An 8205-nucleotide genomic window follows, 5' to 3' on the forward strand; every position below is an offset into this window, starting at 1 on the left:
CATGTTAGCTCTAGTGTTATTGTGTTCCATCAGGAGTCTGACACCAAAGACTTGTGGCGAGCAGAATCAACAACCTCTGCATCATTCAAGACTGTTGCTTTGTGAGAAGGTGGTAAAATTGACACTTAGCCGTTGCTATGTAAATGCCAGCTGAAATGTACCCATGCCTTGCCTTGGCTCCGAGACAGAGCAGGTCTGCCGAAGCCATGGCCCAGTGAGACACAGGTGCCAGCCCAGGCAGTTGGAAACAGAAAAGTTTGAGCCTTTTGGATAAAACATTGGGGTAAATCCTCAGTGGAAATGCACCAAGAGAGTGCAGGAGTCTGGCCTAGTGGTAGCGCTGCCCACTCCATACCACACATCCCCCTGGCAACGGGGATTTGAGCCCTGTCTTGGCCACTCTGTCTGAGCCATAGAAATAGATTATATTAAATGTTTTATGATCTGAGCCCCTTCTATCTAACCTCTCTGTATTTCTCACTGACATTTCATAAAATAAACCACATAAAGTATTGCAACTCTAAGGGGTCTGACACCCCAGAACATACTACATTCTGAACTACCTCAGTGTAGAATGTAGTACATGACATTAAGATCAGTTTCACATTGACTCAATCACATTAAATCACTTGGTGTTTTTCAATGCTTTTGACCACTTAGTTCCGGTTTTTGATCTTTACATTTGGGATGAAATGATCAACTCAAGATTCTGCCTATATACTCATGCGATCCATGGGTAACTATTCGTTTTGCTATTTTGTTAGTTTATGTGTGTTCTGTCCCATATAACTGTTGACAGTTTTATTTTAGTCTAACATTCAGAGGTGTGAGACAGTTATGCTTAAGAGTGGCTGGGTAGTCAAACTGATACAGGATGTGTTTGTGTGGTCTGAGAGGGGGAGGGGGTAGAAAGAGGGAGAGAGATAATTTTTTTCTGTGTGTTTTTTTCTTCTTCTTTGAAACAGTGTTCTGAGGAAATACCACAGTGTAAAGGGTGTGAGGTTACATTTTGGAACATGCACTCATCAATTCCATTCAGGTGCTGCCTTGACTTTGACAGAGAGATAGGCATCTGTGGAGAGCTAATGGGTTCAGGTCAGAGGAAGTAACTGTTTGTCACTTCCTGAAACCCCTGAGGGTTCGCCAGTAAGCGGGGCAGCACGTAATTCATACTTCATGCACATGGAACAAATAGTAAACGTGTGCACTTAAGTACACCATTCACACAAACACAGAAACACACAAGCACACACACACTCACACAGTTAAATAACATTGAAGTAAACTATAAAAGTTGAGTTATGTCAACTTTCTGTGATTCAAATAAAATTCTCCACCTATGCATCATAGTTCTATTGTCACATACAGATAGTGGTTTTGACTCTTGCATCAACCATGTTTACCTGCTTTAATGATGGTGTTGGAGTTGTGTTTGGCCACGCAGTCGTGGGTGAACAGGGAATACAGGAGGGGACTAAGTACACATACCTGAGGGGCCCCAGTGTTAAGGATCAACGTGGCAGACGTATTGTTGCATACTCTTAACACCTGGGGCGGCCGGTCAGGAAGTCCAGGATCCAGTTGCAGAGGGAGGTGTTTAGTCCCAGAGTTAACTCAGAAAGGAGAGAGAGTGTCCTAAGAACCTTACTCTATTAAATAAAACAACCATTTGGTGCATAAATGTAACATAATCTTGTAATCCTGCTACCACAAGGTTTACTAGATAACTTCTTCCATCCTAGCCAAATTTCCTCATCTGTTTTGGTACTTCCCTTTTGCACTACGCTTTTCCGTGCGCTAACTTTTACTATACCATAGGTCAATATAGTCTACCAGTCTAACTGTCTATCCTGACCTCTATCCACCATTCATAATGACAATAGCAGTAGGTGGATTGTGTGTCCATGAAAGATTGCATGAAAGAACAGTGAAGACATGAGACACACAGCTCAAAAAGCTCCGCTATTAATAACGTAGACTAGCCTACAACACCACAATGCAATGAATAAATGCGTTATTGTTTACAAGTGAGTACAAAATTCAACTCTAGGCTGTAGTGAAAATGTAATTTGAATAACAGCGCAAAAATCCCTGTGATTTGAATGTTTCTTTACATTTGGATAAGTTGTGGGTCTACTCTGGACAGTTTACAGCATCTAGAAAGGCACAGTAGCAGGCCAGCCTGGCTGTATTTTTACTTCTGGTACGGAGATGCGCTGCCTATCGCAGATCATCAAGTCATCCTGTAATAACGTGACCACATATGCTCCCTACAGGCAGAGTTATTCATGAAAGCATAAAGATGCAATATGTAATTTTTTGGGCGCCCTAACCAAATTCACACAGAAATGTGAGTTATAGATCTGTCATTCTCATTGAAAGTGAGTTTACGAAGCAGTAGATCTGTTCCATGTGCACTATTTCTATGCTTCCCGTTCTTAACTTTCGTTTTGGCATCTTTTACTTTCGGATTTGTTGACCAGCTTGAACCAGCTGAAAAAACAATATTTTTGGTTATGGAAAATATATGAAACAGCGGTTTAGATGGTACAATGATTATCTACACTATACTTGCTTGTTTTGTCAAATAAGCTGAAATTATGCAAACTATTACAATTTTTGGCAGAGCAATTTCAGCATAGGGCACCATTAACGTCCACTCTGCCTCCTCTCCAATCCGAGCAGCTATTCATTGTGCACATAGAACCTAACACTTCAAAATAGCCTAAATATTTATCAAAATCAAATTACATTTTATTGGTCACATACACATGGTTAGCAGATATTAATGCGAGTGTAGCGAAATGCTTGTACTTCTAGTTCCAACTGTGCAATAATATCTAACAAGTAATCTAACAATTTCACAACAACTACCTTATACACACAAGTGTAAAGGAATGAATAAGAATAAGTACATATGAATATATGGATGAGCGATGGCCGAACGGCATAGGCAAGATGAAGTAGATGGTATAGAGTACAGTACAGTCGTGGCCAAAAGTTTTGAGAATGACACAAATATTAATTTTCACAAAGTCTGCTGCCTCAGTTCTTATGATGGCAATTTGCATATACTCCAGAATGTTATGAAGAGTGATCAGATGAATTGCAATTAATCGCAAAGTCCCTCTTTGCCATGCAAAGGAACTGAATCCCCCCAAAAACATTTCCACTGAATTTCAGCCCTGCCAAAAAGGGACCAGCTGACATCATGTCAGTTATTCTCTCGTTAACACAGGTGTGAGTGTTGACGAGGACAAGGCTGTAGATCACTCTGTCATGCTGATTGAGTTCGAATAACAGACTGGAAGCTTCAAAAGACGGGTGGTGCTTGGAATCATTGTTCTTCCTCTGTCAACCATGGTTACCTGCAAGGAAACACGTGCTGTCATCATTGCTTTGCACAAAAAGGGCTTCACAGGCAAGGATATTGCTGCCAGTAAGATTGCACCTAAATCAACCATTTATCGGATCATCAAGAACTTCAAGGAGAGCGGTTCCATCGTTGAGAAGAAGGCTTCAGGGCGCCCAAAAAAGTCCAGCAAGCGGCAGGACCATCTCCTAAAGTTGATTCAGCTGCGGGATCGGGGCACCACCAGTACAGAGCTTGCTCAGGAATGGCAGCAGGCAGGTGTGAGTGCATCTGCACGCACAGTGAGGCGAAGACTTTTGGAGGATGGGCCTGGTGTCAAGAAGGGCAGCAAAGATGCCACTTCTCTCCAGGAAAAACATCAGGGACAGACTGATATTCTGCAAAATGTGCAGGGATTCGACTGCTGAGGACTGGGGTAAAGTCATTTTCTTTGATGAATCCCCTTTCCGATTGTTTGGGGCATCTGGAAAAAAGCTTGTCCGGAGAAGACAAGGTGAGCTCTACCATCAGTCCTTTGTCATGCCAACAGTATAGCATCCTGAGACCATTCATGTGTGGGGTTGCTTCTCGGCGAAGGTAGTGGACTCACTCACAATTTTGCCTAAGAACACAGCCATGAATTAAGAATGGTACCCAACACATCCTCCGAGAGCAACTTCTCCCAACCATCCAGGAACAGTTTGGTGACGAACAATGCCTTTTCCAGCATGACGGAGCACCTTGCCACAAGGCAAAAGTGATAACTAAGTGGCTTGGGGAACAAAACATCGATATTTTGGGTCCATGGTCAGGAAACTCCCCAGACCTTAATCCCATTGAGAACTTGTGGTCAATCCTTACGAGGCGGGTGGACAAACAAAAACCCACAAATTCTGACAAACTCCGAGCATTGATTATGCAAGAATGGGCTGCCATCAGTCAGGATGTGGCCCAGAAGTTAATTGACAGCATGCCAGGGCGGATTTCAGAGGTCTTGAAAAAGAAGGGGCAACACTGCATATATTGACTCTTTGCATCAACTTCATGTAATTGTGAATAAAAGCCTTTGACACTTATGAAATGCTTGTAATTATACTTCAGTATTCCATAGTAACATCTGACAAAAATATCTAAAGACACTGAAGCAGCAAACTTTGTGGAAATTAATATTTGTGTCATTCTCAAAACTTTTGGCCACGACTGTATATACATATGTGATGAGTAATGTAAACATTATATAAAGTGGCATTATTTGAAGTGACTAGTGATACATTTATTACATCCAATTTTTTATTCTTAAAGTGGCTAGAGATTTGAGTCAGTATGTTGGCAGCAGCCACTCAATGTTAGTGATGGCTGTTTAACAGTGTGATGGCCTTGAGATTGAAAAACAGCTTCTGTCTCTCAGTCCCAGCTTTGATGCACCTGTACTGACCTCGCCTTCTGGATGATAGCGGGGTGAACAGGCAGTGGCTCGGGTGGTTGTTGTCCTTGATGATCTTTTTGGCCTTCCTGTGACATCGGGTTGTGTAGGTGTCCTGGAGGGCAGGTAGTTTGCCCCCGGTGATGCGTTGTGCAGACCTCACTACCCTCTGGAGAGCCTTACAGTTGTGGGAGGAGCAGTTGCCGTACCAGGCAGTGATACAGCCCGACAGGATGTGCATCTCGATTGTGCATCTGTAAAAGTTTGTGAGTGTTTTTGGTGACAAGCCAAATTTCTTGAGCCTCCTGAGGTTGAAGAGGCGCTGTGCGCCTTCTTCACCATGCTGTCCGTGTGGGTGGACTATTTCAGTATGTCCGTGATGAGTATGCCGAGGAACTTAAAACTTTCCACCTTCTCCACTACTGTCCTGTCGATGTGGATAGGAGGGTGCTCCCTCTGTTGTTTCCTGAAGTCCATGATCATCTCCTTTGTTTTATTGATGTTGAGTGTGAGGTTATATTCCTGACACCACACTCCGAGGGCCCTCACCTCTTCCCTGTAGGCTGTCTCGTCATTGTTGGTAATCAAGCCTACCACTGTAATGACGTCTGCAAACTTGATGATTGAGTTGGAGGCGTGCATGGCAACGCAGTCATGGGTGAACAGGGAGTACAGGAGAGGGCTGAGAACACACCCTTGTGGGGCCCCAGTGTTGAGGATCAGCGGGGTGGAGATGTTGTTTCCTACCCTCACCACCTGGGGGCGTCCCGTCAGAAAGTCCAGGACCCAGTTGCACAGGGCAGGGTCGAGACCCAGGGTCTCGAGCTTAATGACGAGTTTTGAGGGTACTATGCAGTTAAATGCTGAGCTGTAATCGATGAACAGCATTCTTGCATAGGTATTCCTCTTGTCCAGATGGGTTAGGGCAGTGTGCAGTGTGATTGTGATTGCGTAATCTGTGGACCTATTGGGGCAGTAAGCAAATTGGAGTGGGTCTAGCCTGTCAGGCAGGGTGGAGGTGATATGATCCTTGACTAGTTTCTCAAAGCACTTCATGGTGATGGAAGTGAGTGCTATGGGGCGATAGTTGTTTAGCTCAGTTACATTAGCTTTCTTGGTAACAGGAACAATGGTGGCCCTCTTGAAGCATGTGAGAACAGCAGACTGGGATAGGGATTTATTGAATACGTCCGTAAACACACCAGCCAGCTAGTCTGTGCATGCTCTTATGACGCAGCTAGGGATGCCGTCTGGGCTGGCAGCCTTGCAAGGGTTAACACATTTAAATGTTTTACTCACATTGGCTGCGGTGAAGGAAAGCCCACAGGTTTTGGTAGCGGGCCGTGTCAGTGGCACTGTATTGTCTTCAAAGCGAGCAATGAAGTTGTTTAGTTTGTCTGGGAGCAAGATGTCGGTGTCCGCAATGGGGCTGGTTTTCTTTTTATGATCTGTGATAGACTGTAGACCCCACCACATACGTCTCATGTCTGAGCCGTTGAATTGCGACTCTACTTTGTCTCTATACTGACGCTGTAACGGCTGTCTTCAGAAATGGACCAAGGCGCAGCAGGTATGTGAATACTCATATTTAATTACAAATAAGGAGTAAAGCATCCACTTAACAATACAATAAAGGTGACAACAGCTACAGTTCTGCAGGCTATAAACGCAGTGCAAAAACAACCACCCACAACCCCAAAGAAAAACACACACACCTATATAGGACTTCCAATCAAAGGCAACTCAACACACCTGCCTTCAATTGGAAGTCCCAATCAACAATACAAACATTCCCATACACAAAACTGCCACGTCCTGACCCCAAAACTAAAACAATAGCTCCATCTGCTGGTCAGGACGTGACAGACGCTTAACTTGTTTGATTACGTTGCGGAGGGAATAGCTACACTGTTTGTATTCGGTCATGTTTCTGGTCTCCTTGCCATGATTAAAAGCAGTGGTTCACACTTTCAATGTTGCACGAATGCTGCCATCAGTCCACGGTTTCTGGTTGGGGAAGGTTTTAATAGTCACCGTGGGTACAACATCACCGATGCATTTGCTAATAAACTCGCTCACCGAATCAGTGTATACATCAATGTTGTTGTCTGAGGCTATCCGGAAAATATCCCAGTCCACGTGATCAAAGCAATCTTGAAGCGTGGAATCAGATTGGTCGGACCAGCTGTGACGGCCCTGAATGTTTCTGAACCGTCTCAGTGCTTCTCCTTCCAATAGGGCGCTTTCCCTTTAATTCCCAATTAAATAGTGCTTCTCCTTCCAATAGGGCGATTTCCCTTTAATTCCCAATTAAATAGCCAGCATCAGCTGCGCAAAGTGGGGTTGTGATGGAAATGTGAATGAGGATGTGTTCAACCCTCAGTTCTGAAGCTTCTCTCTTCCGTTTGTTGTGTTGCTTTAAAAGTGTGCTTTGTGTAGCCTAATAGCAAATCTAGCCAGGATCGGATCCACTCTTTGCATCCGTGGACTACACCTCTCTGTTGTTTTTCATGGCCTTTCTCCGCTGGAGATCTGTCGGCAGATTGGCTTGTCTGACTGACCGACTGACTACAACCTTATGTATACGGTATTTCATTTGTTTTGGTGTGATGTATACCGTGATGCTTTATGTAGTTAGTTGTAGTTGAGGTCTTATTAAGATTTGATATGCTTTATAGTTGTGTGGTAAAATATTTGTAATTTTGATTGTATGATTGACACTGGGTTTACGCTACACTGTATGAACGGACAAACATTGCGTGACTAAGGTCACTTGAGTTCCCTGAACTTGTTTACCGGGCTGGACTCTTTTAGGCCCAAGGTACAGGACATTTCTGGAGGAACCAGAGCTGTTTAGAGCTCATTATTTGCTATATTGTTGTGTGTGTGTGTGTGTGTGTGATCATTTATGTTAGTAATACAACCACACAAAAGAATACAGTTGTTTTGTAAGTTCTTTCCAATGTTTTAAGGGTTTATGAAAAGTGTATTTCCATCCTGACTTTTACATGATTCCTTTGTATTGGTGTAGACTTGACGGACCAGATGGGACTCATTCCCTCCCAAACTAAAAGGAGAAACCAATATTTTCTCTGGTAGGCACAACCTACCTGGCACCCCGATAAATGATAACCTCAAGTCAAAACCGTTACACAGCACTGAACAGACCTGAGCACGGGCATTTCCTGTTTAAGTTTCTGTCTATAGACTGGGAGCAACAAAATGGAGTAATGGTCAGACTTGCCGAAAGGAGGGCGAGGGAGGGCTTTGTATGCGTCACGGAAGATAGAGTAGCAATGATCCGGGGGAGGGGGGTATACACGGTTGTGATTATAATCGAAGAGAATTCTCTTGGTAGATAATGCGGTTGGCATTTGATTGTAAGGAATTCTAAGTCAGGTGAACAAAATGACTTTTGTCCCTGTATGTT

Source organism: Salmo salar, chromosome ssa25 (assembly GCF_905237065.1).
Source record: "Salmo salar chromosome ssa25, Ssal_v3.1, whole genome shotgun sequence".
Classification (NCBI taxonomy): Eukaryota; Metazoa; Chordata; class Actinopteri; order Salmoniformes; family Salmonidae; genus Salmo; species Salmo salar.